Source organism: Lissotriton vulgaris, unplaced genomic scaffold (assembly GCF_964263255.1).
Source record: "Lissotriton vulgaris unplaced genomic scaffold, aLisVul1.2 SCAFFOLD_211, whole genome shotgun sequence".
NCBI lineage: Eukaryota > Metazoa > Chordata > Amphibia > Caudata > Salamandridae > Lissotriton > Lissotriton vulgaris.
In genome coordinates this window covers 1170980-1194235 of record NW_028251874.1, presented here as the reverse complement: position 1 = coordinate 1194235, position 23256 = coordinate 1170980, and the positions used below count along the sequence as shown (strand labels likewise).

The 23256-nt window shown below is 46.0% G+C and overlaps 1 pseudogene; it reads left to right on the top strand.

Annotated features, from left to right (window-relative positions):
- LOC147662727 (uncharacterized) overlaps positions 1-22821 on the top strand; it is a 29858-nt pseudogene extending 7037 nt beyond the window's left edge.
- The last annotated feature ends 435 nt before the right edge of the window (positions 22822-23256 follow it).

Below are 23256 nucleotides of genomic sequence, written 5' to 3'. Positions count from 1 at the left end.
TAGATTAGCAGAGGTGGAACGCAGCTGTCTAGTGGGTAGGTAGGGTGTGATGAGAGGGAGATTGATAGCCGGGCCTCGAGACCAGAAAGTCTGGTGTGCGATGCAGAGTGATTTGAAATCTACTCTTTCCTTTACGGGGAGCCAGTGCAGTATCCTTAGTCCTGGTTTTACTGAGGATCTGCAGGGGATTTGTAAAAGTGTTCTGGCTGCGCAGTTCTGTATTAATTGTAGTTTGCGTAAAGTGAAGTCAGGAGCGCCGAGATACAATGCGTTTCCATAGTCCAGCCGCGATTGGATCAGTCCCAGGACTACGGTTTTTCTTGCTTCAAAGGGGAGTAGAGGCAGGATCTTCCTGATGACTCTCAAGATGCCGAAGCAAGTGGCAGAAAGTTTTGTTGCCTGTTGGTCAAAGGACAGGGACCTGTCGAGCCAGACACCAAGGCTCTTAATAGCGTCTTTGGGAGCTGGAGCCGGACCTAAGCTGGGGGGCCAGAGAGTGTCTATGGTAGATGGTAAAGTGTGACCCAGGAGCATGAGCTCTGTCTTGTCTCCATTAAGTTTGAGACAAGACTTGGTCATCCAGCTTTTGACCGTCTCCAGGCAACCTGCGAGATCTACATTCGCCGAGGGACCGCCTGCCTGTGCCAAGGAGACCACCAGCTGGGTATCGTCCGCGTAGGTAACGATCTTAATACCAAACGGGCGGACGATCTCAGCCAGCGGCCTCATGTAGACGTTAAATAACGTCGGGCTTAGGGATGATCCCTGCGGGACTCCGCACCCCAGAGGCTTGCTGGAGGAGGTGACATTGCCCTCGTACACCTGGAAGGATCTATCGCTCAGGTAGGATTTGAGCCACTCCAGAGCTCTGTCAGATATTCCGATGTCCAGGAGACGCTGCAAGAGGATACCGTGGTTAACGGTATCAAATGCGGCGCTTAGATCGAGGAGGATGATTGCCACCGATCCTCCCCGATCTACGATTCTCCTGGACTCTTCCGTGACTGCCAGCAGTGCCGTCTCGGTCCCATGCTTGGGGCGAAAGCCAGTCTGGGATGGATCGAGCAGTTGGTATTGTTCGAGAAAAGTTGTTACTATACTGTTTATGTGTTTCTCCAGGATTTTGGCTGCCCAAGGCAGCAGGGAGATCGGGCGGAAATTGTTGAAGTTCTTGGTGTCAAGGTTAGGTTTTTTGACCAGGGCCCTCACCATAGCCTGCTTCCACGCTGTTGGTACTGTGCTGGTAGCGATCGAGGTATTGAGTACTCCAAGCAGTGTGGGAAGGATGGTTTGAATAGCCGAGACTAGAACATATGGGGGTGCTGGGTCTCTGGGGGAGCCCGACTTCACTTGGTGCATGAGGGAGGTGAGGTGATCTGCCTGCAACTGGGGGAATTCCTCCAACACCGGAGGGTGATAGGGTGAGTGGTTATGAGGGGGACCAGGGAGTGCTTTAGTCAGAACAGTCTGTTCTGTAGATGGAAATGATGAGTAAATAAGGTTGATTTTCTGAGAGAAGAAATTAGCCAGGTCTTCACAGCGAAGCTGTGGATTCTCCGTTATAGACGGAGGGGTAGGGAGGGTGGTGAGGCTTTTGACTATTTTGTATATCTCTTTCGAGCTGGAGCTGGCCTCTGCGATCTGGTTAGAGTAGTATGATGATTGCGCACTTTTTATGTCTTTTTTGTATAGTCTGATGTTGTTGCATTATTTAGCAATGCCAATAGCTCAATCTTTAATAATGCGAGACCTATTGCATTGCAAATGCTTGTTTTCCTGGTTGTTGGTACCTGTGGTGGGGCACTACGTGCGTCTATGCGCTGTACAGCAGAACACAGTTCTGAAGAAGTGTATAGTGCCCCACGCTGGTATACCCCAAGACACTACGAAGGCCAGTCCGATGCTGGTGTGGGGGGGATGGAAGGAGAGTGGGAGATCAGGGGGGGGTGAAAAGTTAACGCCGTTCCAGATGAGGGGGCTGTGGCTGTGTGTGGTGGGGTCGAGCTGTGGCTGTGTGATGGGGTCGGGCACGTCAGGGGTGGATGTATGTATGTGGTGCGTGCGTTCATTCAGCTGGGATCAGTGCGGGCTTCATGGCATGGATGAATGTATAGGGAGGGCATGCATAGGTGGTGACGTTTGAAATGGATGAGGGACATCCCGGGGGCTGGCGGGAAGGGTTGGCTTTCTTGTGTTCGGCCTTTTCATGCTTGGTCTGAGCTGATATGTTTCTGTCTTGTAAAGAGCGCTCGCGCAGCGGTGATGAACCCCTGAAAGAGACCAGAAAGGCAGGAGGTGTATTCATGTGCTGGTGTGAACACCCCTCTAAGAGGTTGTGGGGTTCAGTGCTACAAGCAATGGGCTGAGGGGAGCTGTACCCCTAAGTTTAAATGCTGCCTTGTTGCTATATTCCACAAGAGTGGAATTTGAGACCTCAGGACAAAAATGTATATTTTAATTAACGTTGCAACGCAATGTTCCGAAATGGGAAAGTATGAAGTCTGGCGGTGCAGCTACGTCACCAGCTAACTACGCTTCCGGTCACACATTCTACGATGCTTGCAGCGCCTCGCGGTCTGTCACCCACTTCCACAGATGGGTATTCTGTGTGTCTCCTCCTCAGTTTCCAGCCGGTACATCTTACACGCCTACGAGCAGTGAGTGCGCCGCTTCTGAGCGCCCTTGTAGCGCTGGTCTCCACCTCCGGGGGAAGAGCTGGGTCCGATCCTCTGCTTCGCTACACCCGCCCCTCCAGACCCGTGCCAAACATTTTTTATTTATTTATTTTATGTGTTTTTATATAGCGCAGACTTCACCCGAATGTGTCAGGGCGCTTCACATTAGGAACAGAACTGATACATGAAGGAGAAACATTACAAGTTTACAAATTAATTTAAAAAAGCCAACGTTAAGTTACATGAGGCAACAAGCCAAATACCGCTGCTTCCTGAAATAAAGCCTGCCTGTTTATCAGCGCCTCGCGCCCCTCTGCAGACTTCCCCTGCATTCCAAAGTCAGTCACGTGAACTCTGAAGCACGCAACGCGATCCGATTCTTTCTGCGATGCTGAAAACAGCAGAAGTTCACGCGTGCAACGTTATCCTATGCCAAAGTGATGCGTGTGGCCAGCTCTTGTCTCCACTTTCCTCTCGTTGCCGGCTGAGCCGACAGCTATAGTTCTCTGGCGAGAACTTGCTTTGCGCGTTTATCCGAGACCTAAAAAGGGAGATCACGGCAAACCAGGGAACTATAGACTAATCTCATTGATTGACGTGGAAGCAAAATTATACGCCTCGTGCCTACTGAACCATCTGCAAGGCTGAATGGAGGAAAGCAAAATTATACCCAAATTTCAAACAGGATTGAGGAAAGGCATGGGCACCCAATCGAATCTTGCAACTCTAGCCCTCTTGACGGAACAGGCACAAAGAAGGAAAGCACGCCTCTTCGCCCATTTCGTGGATATAAAAGCCGCATTTGACAGAGTGAGCCGGAATCATTTATGGAGCAAACTCAAAGGATGGGGCCTACCAAATGTACTCCTCACCTCCATCAAAACCTTGTATACTGACACCTGGACAAGAGTCAAGTTGGGAATGGGTCGAGTACCGCCGCCAGCATTTTTACACAAAGCGGTCTGAAGCAAGGCTGTGTCTTGGCCCCAAGCCTTTTTAATCTGTGTCTATCGGATATTGCTCAACACTTTGAAAACCCAGACTGCCACCCCCCAATACGCAGACGACATAGTCTTGCTAAGTCAAACCCCAGTGGGGCTACAAAGATCAATAAATAACCTGGCATCCTACTTGGATTCGGAACAACTAGAGATAAATAAAGACAAAACAAAAGTCGTTCGCCTACTTGATAGTAGGAAACTAAAGTTCAAATGGATGGTCAAGGGGGTTCATGTAGAAGAAAACAGCTCATACAAATATCTGGGTGTAATAATCGGGCAGGGCTTAAGTCATAACGAACACAAACTGGCCTTTGGAGCAAAGACCCAGTCCCTGATTTATGCCTACAGAGCACTGCGTAGAAAATTGGACTGCCCAAACCTTTCTCATCTGCTAAAAGTTATGGCCGCCCAAATCCATCCAAGTTTGTCCTATGGCTCGGTCCCCTGGTGTGGCAAAGATTCGCATTTACAGAATGAATTGCAGTCAAAAATCTACAAATCGGTTTTTGATCTGCCAAAAAGGGCCTCGCCTGCCCAGGTAAGACTGGACTTTGGGCTCCAGGATCATAAATACAGGGGAATGAGCAACTTCACTAAATTCTGCCATACCCTCCGGTCATCCGAAGCGGACTCTCTAAATAGACTCTGTTGGGACGAAGTAAGGTCACAGAAGGAGCAAGAAATTCAAACTCTTGGGGGAGTTTCCTGAGCACATCCTTGGCCACGTTGGAATTGCAACCAGCATGGGATACCACGATGGATAGAGTTTCTTTTAACAAACTTGCGAAAGTCGCAAGTAAAAAGAAATCCTTACTGGAAGATAAATTGGCGCTCACAAAGAGGCGGCACGGATGGTCAGTTATAAAATCATATAGGACATCAAAGCCACAAGCCTATTTATCTGCTCATTTTCGTTCCCATTTAAAGATGTGCTTCTTAAAGTTCAGGATGGGGGCGCATGTCTCCAAGGACTTATCCCCCTCATGGGTAACAGGTTTTAATTCAGAAGGTTGTCGATTGTGCGGATTCCAAAAAGAAACCTTGACTCATTTGTTGTGTGCCTGTCCAGCCATGTTAAGCCAAAGGAGATGGTACCTAAAGGCGATTTTTATTAACTTGAATATTCGATCTAGTAGACAAGCAGTGATAAGCTGGTTGGAGGACTCGTCATGCATCCTGGCTTGCCGAGGAGTCAAGTATATGAAACTTGTCAACAATTGCCTTTTGCAAACGGATGATAATGGCTTGTAATACATCCTCACACCCTTATTTGGGGGTACATATTTTATTTTTCTTGCAACTTGATTTTAACATAGTTTTAGCATGATTTTACAATATTAGAATTTTATACACTTGAAATGTATGGCAGACAGAGCACAGATGTAATATGATCGCTCGCATAATGACAATCCTAGCTGCCTGTATAGATGCACTTTATTTACATTTTCTCGGGGGGGATTTTGTGATGATTTTAATTAATCAAGCAATAAACTTTAAACTTTAAACTTGTATCTTGCTTTTTAAAGCAAGTTAGGCTTCCCTGATCTATCTGTGCCCCCTTTCCCAGCAATGCTTCCTGCTATTTCGTAGCACAAATATTTCCATTATCCAGACCAGCCAATGTCATGAAGTATCAGCGTCTCTTGAACACAAGTCATGTTTTCTGTATTGGGCTTCCCTATTCTCATGTTCTCACTTTCAACGCCCATTCTTCCATAGGCGGCACGCTGGTTTACCGCCCTCCAGGCCATGTTGGTAACTTTGTGCAGGTCTTAGAAGAATTAATAGTCCCTCGGATTTTACGTCACTCCCGGTATCTTCTTCTAGGGGACTTTAATATTCATGTTGATAGCTCGGACCTACCAGAGGCAGCTCGCCTTGCAGAAGCTCTCTCTATGGCCCAGCTAAGACAATGGGTAGCTGCTCCAACCCATCTAGGAGGTCATATTCTTGATCTGGTATGCTCTAACTTTGATATCACTATGACCCATCCTGAGCCAGTAATCTGGTCGGACCATAAGCTTATCAGATTCTCTTGGCCTCTGCTGACTGCTGCTGTGATCCATCCCCAAACTGCCCATACACAGAAGATTAATCTTAACACCCTCTCTGAGGGTCTTGCTGCTTCTCGCCCTTCGTTACCTTCTGATATCGAGGCCGCAGCCAGCGCATTTAACTCATGGGTGGAATGCGCAACCGCTGCATCTATCAATAGCAGCCGGGTCTGCAGACTCCGTTCTACCCCCTCCAAACCCTGGTTTTCTCATGCCCTCCGCGACCTCAAATCAGGCTGTAAAAAGCTGGAGAGGCTGTGGAGACAAGCCTATCTTCCCGAGGCAAAAAAGGATCTGCGGGCTGCACAAAAAAAGTATTATGCAGCCATCAGATCGGCCAAACGCAGCTATTATGCAGGACGTATTAATAAAGCGAACAACAATAGTAAGGAAATCTTTACGATTGTAAAAAGTTTTGTATCTCCCTGTGCATCACAACCTCTGTTACCTGCTTCGAAGGAATGGTGTGAAGAACTATCTGAGTTTTTTATTGAAAAAATTGTTAAAATTCAGGAGGATCTGCAAAATGTTTGTATTGGCCCCACATCGTCTCTAACTACTTTGCTTCCTTCAATGCCTCCGCGCACTGAGCAACTGGCTACATTCACTCCCCAACTAAAATCTGATATTACTTCTATTGTTGCTGCTCTAAAATCAGGATCTCCTTCTGACCCCTGCCCGGCTAGAGTATTTGCGGGTTTAGCGGAAACATTGGGAAATGAGGTTACCCAGCTCATCAACCTTTCGCTTCTTACGGCTACTGTCCCCGCTTGCTGGAAGCAAGCAAAATTGCTCCCATTGCTAAAAAAAAATGGATTAGATCCGGCTACGCCGTCTAATTACCGGCCTATATCTTTGCTCCCAGCTCTTGCAAACATCTGTGAAAAGACTGTCTTTAAGCAGCTGGATAAATTTGTTGAATCAACAGAGGCCCTACATCCAGCTCAATCTGGCTTTCGGGCCTTCTATAGTACCGAGACGGCCTTGGTCGAAATCTCGGAAGCTATTCGGGAGTGTCTTGACGAAGGTGGCAGAGCGGCTCTGATTTTATTAGACCTCTCTGCTGCCTTCGATACGGTGCCTCACTCCCTATTACTCGCCAGACTAGCCGATATTGGTGTTATTGGCCCTGCATTTGACTGGCTGACTTCTTTTTTAAATAACCGTACTCAACAAATTTGGCTGCCTCCATTTGCCTCCACCCCTAAACAACTTTCTACAGGTGTTCCTCAGGGGTCCATTTTAAGCCCCTTACTTTTTAATATTTACCTTACCCCTTTGATTTACCTTGCTGAACAATTAGGGGCTAAAATTATGGCGTACGCCGACGACACACAGCTTTTGTTTACCTGGCCTAAAGATAATTTAGATACGTCGGCTGCCCAACTCTGTTTGTCCTCTGTTTTTCAATGGCTAGCACACGCACAACTAAAATGCAATGAAAGTAAATCCGAGATCCTGCTGTACGGCTCTTTTCCTGAGGATTTTAGTGAGCGTCTCTGGCCTGCTGACCTCCCCCCTCCAAAAGCTACATCTGGCCCTGTGAAAAACTTAGGAGTCTGGTTCGGTAAGAACCTTAAGTTCGAGGACCACATAAAGAAACTTACGGGGGTTTGTTTTGCCACCTAAAAACTTTACGTAGGTTCTTTCCTTTCCTACCAAAAGAAGCTAAAGAGACTGTCATTCGTGCCTTAGTTCTCTCTAGGTTGGACTACTCGAATGGACTGTTCTGCGGATTGCCGGCATACCTGATTCACCGCCTTCAGGTCATTCAGAACGCCGCCGCCAGACTTTTGTTTAATGCACCTAGGCGCTCCAGTGCCCGTCCCCTGCTATGTGCTCTCCACTGGCTCCCGGTTGCCCACAGGATTTTGTTTAAAATTCTAGTGTTGGCCTACCGAGCTATTTATCAAACTGGCCCTGTCTATTTGAGGAAAAGGTTCTGTTTGTATGTCCCTAATCGCCCTCTGCGATCGGCCAACATGTGCCAGATGTCCGTTCCCAAATTTAAATATTGCAGACTTGGCGGCCAATCAATCTCAGTAAGAGCAGCAAAATCCTGGAATGCCCTTCCCCTCCACCTAAAAACTGCATCGTCTCTCAGTGCTTTTAAGAAAGGACTAAAAACTCACCTTTTTAATATTAAAGTCTAAATTTTCTTTTTCTGTTTCTAGATATTTGTCCTCTCCCATTCTGTTCTGCCTTCATCGCGCCAGGATACTATTTTTTAGTAATAGAGCGCGCTATAAAAGCCTTTAATAATAATAAATAATAATTTGCTTGGGTCTAATTTTATGTTGCTATCTTTGAAACTGAAATATGTCAATTCTACATGAACTGTAATCTAACTCCCTACTGGGGCAAAAATATAAGCCAAGGTTATGGATATTTAGTTCATCCATTGGCAGTTAATGTTGTGATGAGTTAATAATGGAGAATTAATTCATATCTCGCTTTGCTCTATCACCTTTCTCTTCCTATGGGATGAGTTATCTTTTTGTCTTCCATTTGCTCTTTCCTGTCTTTCTCTTCCTCTGTTTGTGCCTCTTGCTTTTGTTTTTCCTTTTTTATAATATTCCATTGTTCGTCCTTGTCTCAATAAACCGTACCCAGGGAAAAAAGTGTCAAGTAGGGTTTTTTCCTAGGTAGTTGCTAACAGAGTCGTCTGAGTCACCTTCTGAGCTTGATTCCTCTGTCAGAAGTTCATGTCGTCTTAGTGTCAATGGAATTTTGACTGCGCTCCTTACTTATTCGTATCATCTTACAAAGTTTAAGACTCTTCCAGTACAGTAGTCTTGCTTTTTCCTTTAGAATTTCCTCTTTTGTAGCTATTACCTCTTACTTATCACTTGTTCATCATTCTCGTTGTCCTTAAGTTCAGCTCTTATTTTCAATGCGAGGTTGGAGAACTCCATCTGACTGCAGACTTAGAACTGTAACAACAAAAAAAACAAGTTAGCAGGCCTCTTCCATCTATGAACTCATGATCTGGAACAACATCCCTGTATCAGGACCGCCCGACATTGCTCCCGTTTAAGAAAGAGTTTAAAAATAATTTATGCTCATCTTTGGCCCTAGATTTAGGCTAGGTTTGCAGTATGGAAATACCATATAGATACATACATAAAGAAGCTGGTCTAGCCTACACTAACGTTTGAATACTTTTGAAAAAACTCTTGTGAAAATGTTCATGGGAGAGTTGAGAATGGTTATCCCACCAGAGCACCCCTGGCATCCAGTTAAGATTTTAATGTTGTCTTATCAAGAGTAACAAGTCCACCTTTTAAGCCACCACACACTGCAAGCCTTAATGCAGATAGTTGTCTACCTAGTAGCAGTCACTTCCTCAAACATTTAGCAAACTACACGCTCCATCAGTAGATGAACAGTTCCTGCAAGTTTACAAAGACAAAGTTGAATATGCACCCAGTGTTCAACATGCACTCATGCTCTACATTATCAGAATTGAAAATGTATGAAAAATAAGATGTTTTTTGCACCGGCACAATTTGGCATATGGAGTCCGCGTGTGATAAAGATGCAACCATGGCTTTCCTACCCACATACCTCTAATAGATAATTATAAAGCAGAAACATGTGGTTCTCTGCATCCTATCATAAAATATTTCTCTAGTGACATCAATGCAAAGAAGAAGCCCAGATGTGCTTAATTATTCTTAGCATATTAGTAACTCAATCAGCCATTCTTTCCTTTGACCTTACAGATTGTTTTAAGTTATTGCACAACCTGTGATCTGCCACAGCTTGCTGCAAATGGAAAATGTTACTCACTTGCAAATACTATCCGCTTGTCATGTTGCAGGCTCACATGCATCACCCACTGTATGGTTGGAAAGTATATAGGTTGCTCAGATTAGACAGTTTTTTTTATTTTACACACATATGCAGTTGTACTCCGATGGAGAAAACAACACAATGATTTTAATTGGAGTCTGCGCGCTGATGCATTAGGCCTTTCTGCTATTGTCTGTCAGTCAAAATACTTTATTTCAGCTTTACAGCCATAAAAGCACAATAAAATGTACATACATCTAATAAGTAGTGAAGAATAAAAGGAGTGCTAGAAGGGCAATTAGAAATAGGTTATCAAAACCAAAATGAATGATATACAAGAATAAATTACATCAATACTACTGCAGCCATAACACATGATGGATGACTATCCAAACCCCCAGATTTCGGAAGCACAAGCATGAGGAACCCAGAGCAGAATTAGTATAAAATATGTAAGGACAATAAAAACAACACTATTACGTCATATACACAATTCAGTTAAACTACATAGTAAAAAAAAATTAAGGGAATAGAGCTAAAAACGTACATTCCTGAGCAATAAAATAGACATAATTATTATCATCTCATTCACTTACGGAGCTAAGTAGCAGCAAGAGGAGTAAGAAAGTAGTGCGAACAGCAACATCAATTGTTACCCTGCTATTTTCCCTTTAAAATTCCTCTACGGGTACACCACATTGCAAAGAGGAATTTTGAGGTTGTGACTACAAGACTGGTGATGTTTTATATTCAAGTAGCCTAAAAACCTCATGGTAATTTCTTAGCCCTAGATGTCTACACAACTGGTAGACCCACTTCGATCTAGACCTATGGTAGGCAGGACAGAAGAGTATTACACAGAGTTCTGTCTCTTCCGCGGCAGCACAACCAGGGCAAACAGATTGGACTGAACCCTTCCATTTATTTGTAAATGCACCTAGTGGAAGGGTTCCATATCTAAATTGAATAAACAATTTTTTTGCCATAAAAGGTTGGATGCTATCCAAGGTCTTTTCTAGTTTATACTGCTGTTCGACATTGAGAAACCTCGATGTCAAAGAGCAAGAGATCGTGCTCTTAAGTAAGTGGGCAAGTTTGAATTCCTTCAGAGCTAGTACTAGAGTCTCTCTAACGGTCTTCCCTCCATTTGGGGATGCGGACAGTTAGTTGTTTTTGCGTGGAAGACCATATATTTGTTTCTTTATATGTTAATCACCAAATTCTTTTGCCTGCAAAATGATCTAAACTTATCCAAGACACGCTGCATCCCCATGGATGATTTAGACAGGAGCAGCATGTCGTCAGCAAATATTAAGGCTGGTATTTTCCTGTTTGCTAACCTTGGAGAGTCGATGTCCTTTACGGCCAAGAGTGTATCAATTAAGCCATTCAGGAAAAGAGAGAAAAGGGTTGGGGCCAGCACACATCCCTGCCTGACCTCTTGCTCCACCGGGAAAGGCGCTGTCAGTTCTCCCTATTTGCCAAACCGAACCCTTGCATAGGTGCCTTCGTGTAGACGTTTTAGGGTCTGGCAAAAATACACCGGCACCCCCATGTCAAATAACAGGCCCCATTACTGCTCACGGTGGACAAAGTCAAAAGCGTACTTAAGGTCCACAAAAGTCAGATATAGACTACCCCCTCCCAAAGTTACAGTCTTCCAGTAAATTAGTTGTAATCAAAAGATTTGGTCTAAGGTCGAGATTCTGGACCTAAAACTTGCTTGTAGGGGGGTAAGGATATCTGGCTTGTCCATCCAAGATTGCAGATGCCCTAAGAGGATACGAGCAAATATCTTTTGGGTGACATCGATGAGGCTAATAGGCCGGTAATTTGCTGGGTCTAATGGGGAACCTTTTTTAAAGATTGGAATGTTCTTGGCACCAAGCCTTGTTAGGGGGAGCTCCATGCCTTGGAAAATGGAATTAAATAAAGACTGCAGGTATGGAGCCCAGACAGTCCGTTCAGATCTGAACAGGTCACCAGGGATTCTGTCCAGACCAGGTGCTTTATTAGGAAGTAACTTGCCCAGTGCCAAATTGACTTCCGACAGAGTGCAGGGAGGTGGTGCCATGTTCAGGGGAATATGAAAAACGTCCATTAATCCCTGAGATTCAGTTACATTCACAGACCTGGAGTATAACATTTTAAAATGTGATCTCCAGGTTTCTTCTGATAGATTTGGAGCAATGGCCAGGTTACCCTCTGTGTGACCTGTCTTCACTAAGTTCCAAAAGGAACGCATATCTCTACAATCCAAAGCTTTCCTAATCGCTTCCCATTCTTCATTTTCCTAGGCTACTTTTGCCTCAGCCCGGATGGTTTTAAAGCGAGACCTAGCTAATCTGGTGCCTCGGACATCCTTGTTCTTGACTCTTAGAAGTGATGCAGTTTTAGCTTCCCTGCAAGCCTTATTGAACCATGGATGTTTCGGTTTGGGCTCAGGTTTATTTTTATCATCGTGTATATAAAAGAAGGCTGCCAATTTTAAAAACATCTCATGATGATTATTTTTCAGCAGTATCAAAGATTCTTGGTCTTGGTAGTTTTCAATAATATTAAAAGCATACTCATGAAAAATGATAATCTCAGTATACAAGATGGCCATTTTCTCGTCAGAGACAGCCAGTGTACCCCAACGGACTCTTCTACCTGCTTCACTTTGGTTAAGTTTAGAGGAGGTTGGATAGGGTGCTCTTGGGCATTCCCAAGTTGGGGGATACAGAGAGCCAGAACTAATGGATTCTGATCATTTTCGCATCTTGGATACACAACAAAATGCTAGATTTAGGCCAAATCTCAACATCAACCAATATGTAATCAATTATGGAGGCCTTTCCTATTTTATTAAAGGTTGAATTTCCCGGGTTGTCTGCTGGGAGTCGACCATTGCAGGCCCTTAGTGAGTGAGTTAGTGTTAGTGAGGTCAATTGAAGAACAAGGGGCGACCACCCCCTAGTCGGGTAAGTATTACATAATGGGATTGACCAAACAGCATCTTCTTCACTTGTGATATTGGGACTAATGCCATTCAAGGGTTCGAAGTGGCAATTAAAATCCCCCCCTACGACTAAGTGAACAGACTCAGAAAGGGAAGAGAGGTAAGAAGACAAAAAGTCTAAATTCTGGTATCAAGAGCTTTGATGGTACACCCTAAGTGGGTAGCAATCCAGATACAAAGGCCCCCGGGGGTCTCCCCTTTGACCCTGATGAGCTGGGATTGTATAGGTTACAAAACCTATCCTATGTATTGGGGTAATGAACCATGTCTCCTGAAAGAGACATAGCCCATGATCATCAATAAAGGTTCCCCAATCGGAATGGTCTAACTTGGAGGCTAGACCTGGTATATTCCAAGAGAGGACCCTTAGATTAGATAGATCTAAAGGTTTTGCAATTGAGGGGTCAGGAGTTTCTATCTCCTGCTGAAGTAACAAGCAAAGTGGCCCCTCGCAACCTTGAAGAGTTCCCAAAATATCCCCCGGTTTATTGGATGGGGCTACCAATCTGTTTGAATCTTGTAATGTAATGTAATGTAATGTAATGTAAGTTGGTATTTATACCGCGCGACTGTCACTCCAAGGAGCATCTTGGCGCCTACACAGACCAGAGAGGATCTAGATTCTGGTCCGGCTGCTTTCATACTAGTGCTCTTGCGCACGTGTCAGGAAGACTAAAGATCCAGGTCTTCAATGCCTTTCTGAACTCATATTCCCGTACCATATCACAGAGGTGTGGGGGAGTTTGTTCCATGCCTTGGATACTAGGACTGGCAGAGATTTGCCACCCCTTGAAGTGAGTTTAAAAGTCGGAATAGCCAACAAGTTGGCATTGGAGGATCTAAGGATGCGCGATGGACAATATCGGACGAACCTTTTTTGTATGTACTTTGGTCCTTGCGAATGAAAGGCCCTGAAGGTGATTACTAGGACTTTGAACAACACCCGTTTGACCACTGGTAGCCAATGAAGAGTGTTCAATGCGGTAGACGCTGAGGATTTCTTTGGCCATTTCAGAACCAGCCTGGCGGCTGCATGCTGCACCTTTTGCAACTTGTGAGAAACCACCTTGTTGGTTCCAGCATATAGACTATTACAATAGTCAAGTCTCGATGTTACGAGGGTGACCGCTACCATTTTCCTGGCTGATAGTGGGAGTAAGTAAAAAAAAATTCTTAGACATTAAACGACAGATCGGCATTGTAGGAACTGGGGTCACCAGTTCCCCGGGGGTAGCCTGGCACGAGCGGGTAGGTACCCGAAAGCTCAGGTGTTAAGTGACTACACAACACACGCATCCACTGAGACAATAAGTACACGCAAAGTCTGAGACCACACCAGTATGTTTGATTCAAATCAATGAGTTTTATCTGCAAGGAAGATCACTGTCATTAAAATCACAGTGGAGATCACTTATTACTTCTCTTTAAAAGCACATAACTTTGCATTACCTGGCCATAAATACTTAAATACATAAAAATTGAATATTAAATAACGGTAGGCCTGGCATCAGCCTTACTCCTCAACAGCACCTGCAAGGATTCTCCATTAAAGACATGTGAATAACATTTCATTCCTTACGCATAAACATTCCTGCAACTAGAAGTACACAGGTCTTTAGAAACCAGGCACCATCCTATTACGTCAGGAGAAGACCTTTCATTAGGCAAGCGTAAGCAGATCACTGTTGTAGCAGGATTAGAACATGTTATCAAAGGTAAATCACTGTATCCGCAAAAGTAAACATTGCATTGGCCAAGCGAAGCTGGTGAACTTTGTGCCAGGGGACTAACCAAACAGCCCAAGACAGTGCTGCTTTTAGGACCTGCCTAGGGGCAGGTAAGGACATCAAGTCCTCCCAACGCGGGGTTAAGTCTTAAATCAGGCTCAGGCCACGTTACCAGTACTCCAATCGACCAATTTGGGCCAACAGGGCCCCACACAGTCTCTCCCAGGGGAAGGGGCGAACTCGGGCCTTCTCAGGCCTTCCGCCCTCCTCCCTGGGGTTACCTTGCTCTTCGGGCCTCCTTGGCCCCTTGCGATGATCCCGGAGGAGGGGGGTCGTGTTCTCCTTGGAGCCCCCTCTAGAATGTGGGCCTTCAGACCGGACTCGGCGATGTCGGGGGCAGACTGGGCCGACAGGGAAGCAGCGCAGGCCCTGCGGTGTTGAGGAATCAAATGGGGCCCCTTCATCACTTGAATCGGCCTTCCCCAAGCTCCGGGCAGGCCTAGCCAATCAGGGCACAGCTTTGGGCAAGGCGCGGCAGCGGCCGCCTATCGGATTGCGGCCTCCTCTAGAGAAGGTGCGGCGATGATGGGGGCGGGCCAGTGACGCGGCCAGTGCCCTCGTCACGTCGTGGTGGTGGCAAGGGCTTCAGGGCCTATGGCGACCCCCTTAAACTATACGGCAGCCCTCTCCTCACATCGGGGGCCGCCGCGACAAAGCAGGCAGTAGCGGGAAGGCCCGCGACGTTGAATTCCCAGTCAGCGCTTCGTGGCCAGGTTAGTCAACGCCCTCAGCGCTCGAGGGGGCAACCACGCTTCGCTGCACAGCAGATCTAGCAGTCACCGCTTTTTAGGCAGTTGTAGTGCTTCAGCAGGCCATCGCAGCGCTCTGGGAAAAAAAACAGCACTACTCCGGGCACGTCAATCCCCCAAGCTCCAGCAGGTCAGAGGGTTACTGCGCTACAAGGATCTCAGCTCTCCTCTCAGGCAGCGCTTCACGGAAGACAATGCTGGGTTAGGTAGGCAGAGAGTTCACTAGTGGAGCTCTGAGGAGCAGCCCAGTTCAGTTAAGTCCAGGCAGGACAGCAATACAGTCAGTCCGGTCAGGGGGAGTTAGGCAGATCAGCGCAGGGACCCAGGGGAGGAAGGGGGCGCAGGTGCAATACAGTCCAGTACCTTGTTAGCACAGGTGAGCTTCTTCTTGGCGCTTGTTGGTTCTGGTGCCCTTGGGTTGAAGTAGTTTCTTGGTTTCCTGAGAAAGGGGGGGGGGGCTGTGAGTTGAAGGCTTGTCAGCAGGTCACTTCAGATGGTCTCTGGGTACCCCTCCCGCCGGGCCAGATCAGTGGGCTGGTTCAGGGTTCCTCTCTCTACTTGGAAGGCAGCACTTAAGCCCTGTCACTCCCAGTGGCATAGGTCCTCGACAAGGCCCTACCGCCTAAATCTCCTGCGTGGGTCCCCCAGGTCAATGATGCCCCAACTACTCTACTGTGCTCTGACTGGAAAGTTTCCCTCCCTTTCCTTATATAGCGACATTTGGCAGTGGCAGTTGGTGTCACCTCCCCTATTCTAGAAGGTTCCAGGAGCTTCCCTCATTCTAGCTATGGGCAGGCTGGCATTGATACATTGTTTGAGGGTTCCAGCCAGCTCCTGGCTACTAGAGTGCGCCTAAAAAGACCACGCTGCAGTAGCAGGGGTCAGTGGCAGCCATGTTAGGGGAAGAGAGCACCTGCACCTTAACATTGATAAGCAATGGGAAGGTGCCCAGAGTCCTAAAGCCAACAAAAAGTAGGTGGGAAAAATAAGGCGAGGGCGAAAAGAAATAGGGAAAGACCACCCTAGGGCTGACAGGTCTAACAGGTATCAAACTTGATGCCTAAGTTACGTGCCGCATTAGTCGTGTTTGGTGGTACCTCCGCATCTTCAGGCCACCATAGTTTAGGAATGAAATCATTTTGCGGGACCAGCGGCAAAATTTCCGTATTTCCCGTGTTGCACTTCAAATGATTCTTTCCCATCCAATCAAAAGTGGCCGTCAAGCAGCGTTTCAGATTTTCTTCACAGTCCTTGATCTCTTTATCAAGGACTAGGATAATCTGCGTATCGTCCGCATAGCGATAACATCTATCCTAAAGGACGATATCAGCCTGATCAGAGGGGTAGTGTAAACATTAAAGAGCGTCGGGCTCAGGCTAGATCCCTGAGGAACTCCTGACGTAAGTGTTTTTTCCCTTGAGCAAAAGTAACCGAGGGTAACCACTTGCAGCCTGGCACTCAAAAAGTTCTTAATCCACTCCAATACGTCTCCTGCTATGCCAGATGTTGCTAGCTGGTCAATCAAGATGGTGTGTGAGACCGTGTCGAAGGCTGCCGACAGATCTAATAAGATCAGGACAGCCTTCTTACCCTGATCCATAGCCGTTCGAATAGTATCAGTGGTAAACAGGAGGGCTGATTCTGTGGAGTGTTGGGCTCTGAAACCTGATTGATTCGGGTGCCAGGCATTGTTTTCCTCAAGAAACTTTTTGAGTTGTTTGTTCACAAAAGTTTTTGTTAATTTACATAACACGGGAAGCAACGAGATGGGTCGGAGATTAGACAGAGTGATGGGATCTGCAAGTTGTTTTTTCTGCAAAAGCTTAACCGCCGCAAGTTTCCATTCTGAAGGGATTATTGCAGTGGCCAATGATGCATTTACAATATTATTAATTACAGGGTTTACAGTATCTACAAGAGCTTGAAGAAGAGTAGGGGGACACGGATCAAACGGCAATCCTGACTTGATCGCCAGTGTGGCCTGGTGAGTTTCCTCCAGACTGATAGGTCGAAAGGTCTCCATACTGTCCGAGTGTAAACTTAACACACTCCCTTCTTCTGCTATTAGTATGTTGGGGGTGACAAAATATTTGGTGACTACCTGTACTTTTTGTTCGAAAAAGTCTGTTATAGTATTGCAGAGTTTTTCAGATGGGGGATTTCCTGCAGCAGTATTTTTGGGTTATTAAAACCATTCACGATCTTAAAGCTCGATCTTTGTTATTAGCCGCTTCTATTGCTGCCGTATACAAATTAGTTTTGGCCTCCTTAATCAGTGCATGATATTGTCTTCAAACTATTTTATATCTGCAGCGTTCCTCATCATGATAGTTTTTTCGCCACCTACGTTCAGATACTCGCACCTCTCCTTGTTTTTCTTTTAGTGTGTGAATATACCAGGGGGCAGATACTCTTTTTAGGATTGACCTATTTCTATCATTAACATGACCAATTTTATCCTTAATAGTAGACATCCACTCCCCGAAGCGATTATAATCTATTACCGTATTTCCGATCATTGAAGGCCTACATTCACTAGCTATCGTAATCAGATCCGGATGTCCAATGATCGATTTCCAACCCCATTTCTAGACTGCGACACTTTCCCTAAGTGTTTGCTCGTGGCTCCCCCGTCTAGTGAGAAGTTGAAAGGGACCAGTGAGTGATCCGACCATGTCTGGACAATAGGGTGGTTTACTTCTAGCGTAGCCAGGTTAGAGCAAATACAGTCTAAGATGTGTCCTGCCCTATGCGTTGTATTCTGTGTAAGCACTGATAGACCTAAAACACCCATTGTGTCTTTAAACGAGATGGCTGCCGGCTCTGTAGGGGAGTCCAGATGAAGATTAATATCCCCTAGTAGAGTGAAATTAGAGAATCTAAGGGCCATGTTACTGAGTGCCTCACCAAAGCATTCCAGAAATTCCTTATTCGGGCCTGGAGGGCGATAGACCAGGGCACCTGAAAATGTAAAGGGCATTCTGCGCCTTTGAGGTCCTGGAGCTCATTTATAGAGCATTTCAAGGTAATCACCAGCCCCCACCCCGTTGTTCCACTCTGTCCACCCTTTGTATAAGATCATTTGGGAGCAAGGCGTGCACTATATCTGGATTACTCCATGACTTAAGCCAAGTCTCTGTGATAATGTCCAGGTCACTTTCAGTTATCAAATCAAAGATGTGCAACGCATGTTTGGACATTGACCTTGCGTTTATGAGACCCCCACGAGGCCCTTTCCTAGAGCCTGTGATTGATGATATTTGCGTGTAAGGGAAGGATTTTTTACAGTCCAGGCAGCTGACCGGTCCTTCCCAAGATAATAAATCTAGTAGGTGCTGACATGCACGGGTGGTGCTGTGTAATGATAATAAAGAATCCCTACTATATTGGATAGTTGATTGCAAACGGACATCATCTCTGGCCCTAGGCCCGGCCGGTGCGCGGACGGGCGCAGACGGGCTTACCTTTGGGGCACCTTCGGCACGCCATCGGTGTGCCCGCTCCGCGTTGTCACCATAGGTGCTTTAAGTAGTAGGCTGGGCTTGGTCCTAGTACGAGACTAGACCGTCAACCTCAGCCAAGATGGCCGCGTGTAATATCCCCCCGGAAGTGAGGATACTTGCTCCCTATGTGCCACGCCGTCTCCCTCCACGCAAACAGCACCAGCTGCGGTGGACCAGGGAGCAAAGCGGCGACTATGCAGTGGATGTTACCAACAGCTCAAAAATTGTGAGCAGTTAACCCCTTCGATGCTCATGAGGTATACCTCTAGGGTGCTCATGACGAGCTCAGCTCATCATGATCAGATTCATCAACATTATGGCCCAGCACAGCAGCAAAATCGCTCAAGCAGCCAAGGTGTTAAAACACATCAGGTAACAATTTTTTAAAATAGACGCATGCTACTCTGAATCTTAACTCATTCAGGCAGCGCGCTCATCACAATTTAATAGTTCTATGCGTATTCAGTACTAGCAATTCAGTCTCACACACGTACAAAGCCTAGTTCAGTGTCTGAGTACTACCGAAGCAGAATGATTCTTCTGCAGCCTTAGATAAGTCCTCAAGGTAACAAACCCCTTGCATGATTTGCTTGTTTATTTATTATTATGCATGATTAATTAAAACCGTTGCATACAGCACATTTAATAATAAAATCAATCTCATTGCATTAAAAGGATAAAAATGTAAAGGTTTTAAAATAAAGCACTTTTATGTATACAAAGAACTTTTAAGATCATATCAAAAGAGCATGTGACCCTAGAAACAGTCAGCGCTGGGTCTTTTGAATGGCAGCTCAATAAGGAGTTCCTTGTTTTATATTGCTGAGTCTTTCACATTCTTGCTGCGGAGGTGTCTGAGTAGTTTGTACCTTCAGCAAGTTTTACTGGGGGTTTAGTCAATCAACTAAGTCTAGACTGCTGAATCTATTACATACTGTGATGTTGAAGGACGGGAATGTTTCAAATCCCCGTGGCATATGTGGTAAAAAATCAGTCTGGGCTCTCTTTTCCCATTTGTTATACACAACACCCATTCTTTCTATTAGTGGAGTGGGATGATAGAAATAGCCAAGCGAAAGGGACCTTATACCATTAGTATCCCTTAAGTGGTCCTATTTTAAAATGTAGTGGACCACCCTGGGGTCCCTGAAGTTAATTAATACACAGTCCCCCCTGTATATCTTTTTTCTTTAATCTTGTAAAACTAACCCGCCTAGCAAATAAAATGTCACTCTCGATTAGGGGGGGCAATGGTCTGTGTTTATCTAGCCAAAAAATGACTTTATTTTTTAACTCTGGGTATTGCCCTGCTCTATTTGATTCCAGCTCAGGAATTCCAGTTAGAATGACAGTATAAGGAGTTGAGGCAGAAGGCCGATCTATACATGGCTGAGTATGTTTGATTATTGATCTATTAGGATCTATATTGTTCCCAGGATCTCCTCTACTAGTGCTCGGAGAGCTACCCTCTGCTGGCAGATCCGTTATAGATACCACTGGCGTCAGCCCTTGGCCAGCTGCCCCCTCCTTTACTGCCCTTACTGCCCCAAGACAAGACCCCCCTGGTATCGTAGCGTGATTGGCTGCAGTGGAAGGCTCAGCTACAGAATTAGATTCTCTATTAACATTTCGGGGGAGTGTGGCCACCTGATTGCTCTGTTGTATAGAGGCCAGTTCTGTTATTTTCAAATTACCCAGAGTTTTAGAAAGGGCATCAATTTTACTTCCCCATAAATGGACCTTCAAGGTAAGCTTCTCTAAATGCTGTCTGAGAACTCCCATCTCACTATGGATGTGTGTTTCCAAATGCTCTTTAATTTCTTTTAGCAAAATTGAAGCTCATATTGGGGGCTCCAATGCTAGCTGACTACTTCCATTAGGCGTGTTGCTCACAGTCTGAGTCGTTGACGTTACTCTCGATAAGGAACTCGCGTGCTTCCCCCCCTTTTTCTCCTTTTGTTTGCTTTGAAGGCGTTTCCTATTGGCCCCCTTCAGAGGTGATTTAACGGGGTATACAGAAAGAACCCTTTCCGGGGGCCACATTAAGTCAGGGGTGGCAGAGAGATCTAACATCTGGGCTAGATCAGGAACTCCCGATTCTAAAACCAAAGAGGGGCATGGGATTGAAGGTGTCAAAGAAAGGCCTACGTTCTGTGCGTTCAATCTCATTAGAGACAGCACCAATCGCCTGCCGTAACATTTTATCAATAGCAGTTGCTTTTGTGTTAGGTGTATGCTTAGAAGCTTTTCTGGCGCGTATTAGGCCTGGAGGTTAGGGGTGGACTATCTCCCATACTTAAGTGGGGCTAATTACTCAGACGGGATACAAAGAGAAATATGAAAAACTGTGCGAATAGTAAACTTCCCGTTGTATTTGCAGGCCGCTAAGAGATGCCCTAATAAGCCCCTCTACAAGTTATGATGCATACAATACTTTAACTTCATTCAAGCAGCCCACTAAACTTACTTTAGGTAACTTATTAGAGGGGTGGCCCTGTCCAGTCTCTTCCAGGCTCGGACGGGCTCAGACGGGCACGCTCTTGGCACAAGCTTCGCCTGGTCGTCACCTGTGCGCGTTCCACGTTGCGTGGGGGAAGGCAGCGCTTTGTAGCGCGATGTCAGCGCCTCCCCCTGCAGCAGCTGTGGCCACTCGAGGTGGAGCGATACACCCTGGGACCAAGAGTTCCACCAGGGTGGGGTGGCGTGTAGGGAACGTCCCGCAAAGGTGAATGGCTGCTCGCCAGCAGTCTCAGGCAGCAGAGCAGGTTAGTGAGTCCCGCGCTGCGTGGGGTAAGGCGGCGCTTTGTAGCGCGATGTCAGCACCTCCCCCTGCAGCAGCTGTGGTTACTCGAGGTGGAGCGAAGCACCCTGGGACCAAGAGTCCCACCAGGGTGGTATGGCTTGAAGGGAGCATCTCGCGAGGATGGATGGCTGCTCGCTAGCAGTCTCCGGCATCAGAGAAGGTTAGTGAGTCCCGTGCTGCGTGGGGTAAGGCGGCGCTTTGTAGCGCGATGTCAGCGCCTCCCCCTGCAGCAGCTGTGGTCACTCGAGTTGGAGCGAAGCACCCTGGGACCAAGAGTCCCACCAGGGTGGTGTGGCGTGAAGGGAGTGTCCCGCGAGGGTGGATGGCTGCTCGCTAGCAGTCTTAGGCAGCAGAGCAGGTTAGTGAGTCCCCTGCTATGGATTACAAGTCATTCTCCAGATCAAAACTCAATCTTTAAATTCTTTTTTTTAAGTAGTCAGAACCCTGCCCATGAGAGATTACCTAATGTGAACTGTAGAACTACAAGCAGCAAATGATTGTTTACAGGTAGTAACATTTTCCTTCCTTCCTAGATATTACTGTCCACCTTTCTCATATTATAACCGTGCATTTCTTTCAAGAAATATTTCCCATGTATAATTCTCAGTGTTCATTTCATTCTGCAGCACAGCAGCCGACGACAGAAAGTATGAATGGGGAAGAGAAACGTAAAGCTTCCGGAGGAAGGAAGAATTTTGCTTATAAAATGGATGAAAGAAAACACCAAGGAATAGGCAGAAGACAGAATTTTAACAATAAAACACTACTTGCAAGGCAGAAAAGAATACGCAACGGCCTAAGAGCTTATGCCTGTGTTGAGTGTAAGAAGGCATTTACTGGAAAGACGCGTCTTTTACTGCACGAACAAACACACAGAGATCGGTATCCCTACACTGAGCATGAAATGAGGTTTGCTGATAAGGCAACACATGAAAAAACTCACAGTGGAGAGCTGCCTTTTCACTGCAATATCTGTGAGAAAAGTTTTACTCAGAAGGGAAATCTTCTACAACATCAAAGCGTACACACAGGAGAGAAGCCTTATCACTGCACTGTGTGTTACATACCCTTTTCTCAGAAGGCAAAGCTTGTACGGCATCAAAGAACACACACCGGAGAGCAGCCTTATCACTGCATTGAGTGTTCCAAGCGCTTTGCTTATAAGGCATCCCTTGTACGGCATCAAAGAACTCACACAGGAGAGAGGCCTTATCACTGCACTGTGTGTTCCAAGAGGTTTTCTTGGAAGGCGAGCCTTGTACGGCATCAAAGAACTCACACAGGAGAACGGCCTTATCACTGCACTGTGTGTTCCAAGAGGTTTTCTCAGAATGCGACCCTTGTACGCCATCAAAGCATACACACAGGACAGAGGCTTTATCACTTCCCTGTGTGAAGCAAGAGCTTTGATCTTAAGGCAAGCCTTGTACACCATCAACGAACACACAGGTGACAGCCATGACGCCGCAAGGGGTATGGAAACTGCTGTGAACAAAACGTGGTGATCAGCAGCATCAAGTGACGCATACAAGATGGAAGCCTTCTCAAAGCACTGCTAAAAAACCTTCATTTAAAAAAAGAAATGTGATCTTTTACATCATCTAAGAATCTGCATCTGAAGTTAGACCTCCTATGACATCTAACGATCCTTCCCGGCTGAGGTCCTCCCTTTCCTCTGAATGTTCACAGCGTCTCCAAACAGAATGTAGGTTCTTCAACGTCACTTCACCAAGCAACGAACTTCACAGAGGCTGCTTCACTGCGAATTAAACCTATCCGACTCTCATGAAATGTGTGCAGTGTTGAGGACATTTTACCTACTGTGGATCATAACCTATCCTGATAGACATAACTTCTGGGATTCAACAAAAAATTATTGAAAGACCTG